Source organism: Armigeres subalbatus, chromosome 1, assembly GCF_024139115.2.
Source record: "Armigeres subalbatus isolate Guangzhou_Male chromosome 1, GZ_Asu_2, whole genome shotgun sequence".
Classification (NCBI taxonomy): domain Eukaryota; kingdom Metazoa; phylum Arthropoda; class Insecta; order Diptera; family Culicidae; genus Armigeres; species Armigeres subalbatus.
In genome coordinates this window covers 220,788,739-220,794,738 of record NC_085139.1, presented here as the reverse complement: position 1 = coordinate 220,794,738, position 6,000 = coordinate 220,788,739, and the positions used below count along the sequence as shown (strand labels likewise).

Below are 6,000 nucleotides of genomic sequence, written 5' to 3'. Positions count from 1 at the left end.
ATAAGACAAATAAAGACAAATAAAGACAAATAAAACAAATAAAGACTAAAATAAGACAAATAAGAACAAATAAAGACAGAAATAGAGACAAATTAGATGAATAAAGACAAAATAAGACAAATAAAGACAAATAAAGAACCAAATAAAGACAAATAAAGACAAATAGCGAGCAAATAAAGACAAATAGGAACAAAATAAAGACAAAATAAAGACAAATAAGACAAATACAAGACAAATAAAGACAAATAAAGACACATATAAGACAAATAAGACAAATAAAGACAAATAAAGACAAATAAAGACAAATAAAGACAAATGAGACAAATAAGACAAATAAGACAAATAAAGACAAATAAAGACAAAATACAAAGACAAATGAACATAAAGACAACAAATAGAACCAAAATAAAGACAAAATAAGACAAATAAAGACAAATAAAGACAAATAAGACAAAGCCAGACAAATAAGACAAATAAGACAAATAGAGACAAATAAGACGATAGAACAAATAAAGACAAAATAAGACAAATAAAGACAAAATAAAAGACAGAAAATAAAGACAAAATAAGACAAATAAGACAAATAAGACAAAATAAAGACAAATAAGACAAAATAAGACAAATTAAGACCAAATAAGACAAAATAAGACAAATAAAGACAAATAAGACAAATAAAGACAAATAAAGACCATAAATAAGACAAACTAAATAGACAAATAAGACAAATAAAGACAAATGAGACAAATAAAGACAGAATAAAGACAAATAAAGACAAATAAAGACAAATAGAGACAAATGAGACAAATGAGACAAATAAAGACAAATAAGACAAAATAAAGACAAATAGAAAGGCAAATGAAGACAAATGAAGACAAATAAAGACCAAATAAGACAAATAAGACAAATAGAGACAAATAAGAGACAAATAGAGACAAAGAATAAAGAACAAACAAGAACCAAATAAGACAAATAAGACAAAAAGAACAAATAAAGACAAATAGAGACAAAAATAAAGACAAATAAGAACCAAATAAGACCAAGATGGGACCAGATAAAGACAAATAGAAGACAAATGAGACAGAGTAAGACAAAATAAAGTACCAGAAATGGGACCAGATGGGACCAAATGGGACCAAATAAAGACAAAATAAGACAAATAGGAGGTGGGACAGATGGGACCAGATGGGACCCAAATGGAACAAATGGGAACAAATAAGACAAATAAGACAAATAGGGACAAATAAGACAAATGGGATAGATGGGACCAAAATGGGGACAAAATGGGACAAATGGGACAAATAAAGACAAAATAAGACAAATGGGACCAGATGGGACAAATGGGACAAATGGGACAAATAAAGACAAAATGGGACAAATGGGACAGGTTGGATGGATAGGACAGATGGGATAGATGGACAGATGAAATTAGATGGGATAGATGGGACAAGATGGGATGGGTTGGACCAAGATGGGACAAGATGGGACAAGATGGGACAGATGGGTTAGATGGGATAGATGGGACCAGATGGGACCAGATGGGATAGATGGGACAGATGGGATAGGATGGGATAGAAATAAGGACAGATGGGACCAGATGGGACCAGATGGGACAGATGGGACCAGATGGGACATATAAGACAAAATAAAGACGAAATAAGACAAAATAAGATAAACAAAACAAATAGTAAGACAAAATAAGAAAATTGAATGAAAGATAAAGACAGTAATGAACAATAAGACAAATAAGACAAATAGAGCAAATGGGGACCAGATGGGACAGATGGGACAAGATAAAGACCAAATAGAACAAATGGGACAGAAATGAGAGACAAATAGACAAATGGGACAGATGAAATAAGGACAGATGGGACAAATAGAAGACAGATGGGATAGATGGGTTAAATGGGACAAATAAAGACAAATAAGACAAATGGGACAGGTGGGACAAATAAGACAAATGGGACAGATGGGACAAAGATGGGACAAATGAAAGACCTAAGATAGACAAGGATAAAGACAAAATGAAGTTACAATACCAAGACAAATAAAGACAAATAAAGACAATAAAGACAAAATAAAGACAAATAAAGACAAATAAGAAGAACCCAAAAAGATAAGACAAATAAAGACCAAAATAAAGACAAATAAAGATAAAATAAAGATTAAACCAAGACAAATAAAGAACAATGGAGAACAAATAAAGACAAAATAAGACAAATAAAGACAGGCAAGACAAGCAGAAAACCAACAAATAAGACAAATAAGACAAATAAGACAAATAAAGACAAGAATAAGACACACTGTAATACAAATAAGACAAACTAAAGACAAAATAGACACATAAGACACATGCCAGACACATAAGACAAATTAGACAAAAGAAGACACGTAAAGATTAAAATAAGACACAAAAATAAGACACATAAGACAAATAAGACAAATAAGACAAATAAGACAAATAAGACAAATAAGACAAATAAAACAAATAAGACATAATACGATTAAGATAAATAAGACAAATAACACAAATGAGACATATGAGAAAAATGAGACATATAAGACAAATTAAACAAATAAGACAAACACTATATGAGGGGCCATCCTTAGCCGTGCGGATAGACAGCGCATGGCCTGGCTACCAAAGCAAAGACCATGCTGGGGTGGCTGGGTTCAGATTCGGTGCCGGTCTAGGCAATTTTTTTTTTGATTAAATTGTCTCGACTTCCCTGGGCCATAAAGGAAATATACTCAGCCTTATTCTAGTCTCATGATATACAGATGATGCAAAAGCCCAATGGTAACCTGGCTTAGAAACCTCACTGAGTTAATTACTGTGGAAGAGTGCCCTAATGAACACTAAAGCTGCGAGGCAGGCGAAAACCTCTGTCCCAGTGGGGGATGTAATGCCAGTAAGAAGAAGAAGAAGAAGACAAACACTATCAGTAAGACACATAAGACAAACATGATAAATATTTGAAATAAGACATGTTCCTCCCAATTCCTTCGTATGTTTTGCCTGGAATTCTGTATTATCTGTATTAATGAGGTTTTCGGCCCTGGACCGGTTCGCCTCGTCAACCTGGAATTCCTCTGATATTCCTTAAGGATTATCTCCTGAATTTCTTTTTAGGATTCCTTCCTGTTATCTTATCCAGAAAATCTTTCGGATATTTTTTGAGGAATGATTTCGGATATTCCTCCAGAAGTTTCCTCGGAAATTACTTCTGGGATCCTTCCGGATACTTTTTCAGGAATTTCTCCGGATATTCCTCCAAATATTCATCCAGGAAGTCCTTCAAAAATTCTTGAGTAATCCTCGCTGAGACCGGGCCACTATTTGTACAAGGTTCTCAACTATGCCTAAATTTATACTTCGGCTTTCGCTCCAGCGAAATCTATTTAACAAGGATCAAATTGATTTCCTCAGAAAATTGTGGATCCTGATTGATTACACACGAAATCACTTTTATGGACCCCTGGATTTTTGTCGATTCTTGACTCACCAAAACTGTCATAACTGCAACATTTCTCAACCGATCTTAGAGGTCATCATAGTCATGAAAAGTGTGGCCTCAATTTGCATAAAACATGGATGCAGTCATATTGAATATGTGGCCGCCAACTTGCATTTATTTTTTAGAACTATTTTTTCGCTAGGTTCGCAACCATCGGTGCTAGGAAAAATTAATTCAGAATAATCGAAAATAATTCTACTTTACTATTTATAATCAACAAAACCAAGATCCTTGAATTATTGAATCCAAAAACTTAAATACGGCTTCGTTATACTCGAAAATCTTGAGCCTGTTGATAAAATACTGTTGTAGACATGCTCTTCATTTTCAAAACATATTTGGCGTAGAACAGTGTATGAAATCAAGAAACTGACGTCGTAGTGAATTCTGGCTTTGGGACAGTTCATCGAATGACATTTAGTCGAATGACATTTAGTCGAAAGTACATTTGGTCGAAGGGACATTTAGTCGAATGGACATTTTAAAATCGAATAGGAAATTTAGTCAAATGGACATTTAGTCCAGAATGGACATTTTAGTCGAAAAAGGACATTTAGTCGAAATGGGAGACTTTAAGTCCAGATGGAACATGGGTCCGAGATGGAGATTTAAATCGAATGGAGATATAAGTCGAATGTTGAAAATCTTTAGTCGATTATAAGGGTAATTGGATGCGAATGGACTGAATTCGTCCAATAGATTTGAATAAATAGATTCACAAGATACATGAATAAACTTCAGATTAGAGAATTTAGTGGACGCGAGGGAAGTTCAGTCAACAACCGGAAAAAGAAATGAATACAATGAGTATTTTTTCACCTGAGCTAACAAACTTCAAGAGACCCTGGTGTATTATAGAAAAATTGAAAACCTACAGAAATAGAAAACTATTAGGGACTGTTAAAATACTTCCTATTCTATTTTCCGGCACATGATCAAAAACCAATGATATCAATGATATGCGAAATACTACCATCATGCTTCAAACTTGGACATTACATGTTCATGATAGCATTAGAGGCGAAAGTATAAATTGATAGTTCCGTTGTTAGGATACGGCGAGCATATAGAAGAAATGTTTTTTATGAAGTCGATTTGAAGAAGCGAGCGGAGGGCAATATTTGTGATGGCACATATCACACGACCTTCCTTCTGCCCATAGCTCTCCGTATGAAGGAGGAAAGAATATCAAGTTAATGAGGAAGCTGATATATCTCGCTGGCAAAAGGAAGGTGGTTTATGACCGCTCATATGCATCATCGCGATGCGGAAGGATTTGCTATCGTGAGTACTGTCTCCAAATTTCTAATATGGCATCAGCCCATTTTAGTCGAATAGGATTTTTTATTGCTGAGTTCTGTTTTCTCATTGCGTCCCACGTCTCGTCGCAACCAACAGCTGCCTCGGAAGGGGAACAAAGCAACAATGATATCAATGTTATTTTGCCAATACTTTATCGTAGTCGGCGTTGGAACACTTCGTTGATTAACATTTAGTCTGATGACATTTGGTCAAATGACATTTTTTCGTCGAAAGGACGTTTGGTCGAAGGGACATTTGGTCGAATAAAAATGATTTTCTTTACAATGTTATGAAAACTCATATGTGAATATGTACGTTATGTGGAAGATATTGATTTGGAAGGAAAATGTATTAGGAGGTGTAACCATTTTTTCCCTTCGATGGGACTCAGACCCATGACCCTACAGTACGCTAGACTGGTGCTTTAACCAACTAAGCTACGAAGGACCTCCGTCGGCCTTCGCAACCTAGCAGCACTACTGAACGAGCTCCGAGGATTTCCCCAAATTAGACGCTTAGTCAACTCACTCGCAATCCACATTTCTCAAGTAATAACTTCCACATGTGTATTGTACACGTCCACATTAGAGGAGCGTATGAGTATTTTAGAATGTCTGGCGGCTATAAATTGTCTCGACTTCCCTGGGCATAAAGAGTATCATCGTGTTAGCCCTCACTGATATACAAATGCAAAAAATGGTAACATGGCTTAGAAGAAACCTCGCAGTTAATAACTGTGTGAAGTGCTTAATGAACACTAAGCTGCAGGCGGCTCTGTCCCAGGAAGGTGGGGATATGTAATGCCAATAAGAAGAAGAAGAAGAAGGCGGCTATACACATTCTTCATCAGCAACAGTACTGAATCAGGAAGTGAAGGGTTTGTGTAAGCGCTATTTGCCATGATCCGGTCGTCAAGCTCAGACCCGACAACCGCATTGCGTCAGACAAGAGCACGCAACTCAAGTTCCAGTTCAATCAAAAGGTAATTATGCCTATTTCCGAGGATTAAACCACCCGACTTGGACGTTAATTTACAATGTTATGAAAACTCATATCTAGTAGAATATACTTACGTTATGTGGAAGATATTGATTTGGAAAAATGTATTAGGTAACCTTACACTTTCCCTTCGATGGGACTCGAACCCATGACCCTACAGTACGCTAGACTGGTGCTTTAACCA

General features: G+C 35.5%; 1 protein-coding gene across 2 annotated transcripts in view; it reads left to right on the top strand.

Annotated features, from left to right (window-relative positions):
- The window catches only part of LOC134205789 (protein-tyrosine sulfotransferase), a 463,178-nt gene that overhangs the window by 151,493 nt on the left and 305,685 nt on the right, over nt 1-6,000 (top strand). The window lies entirely within an intron of this gene.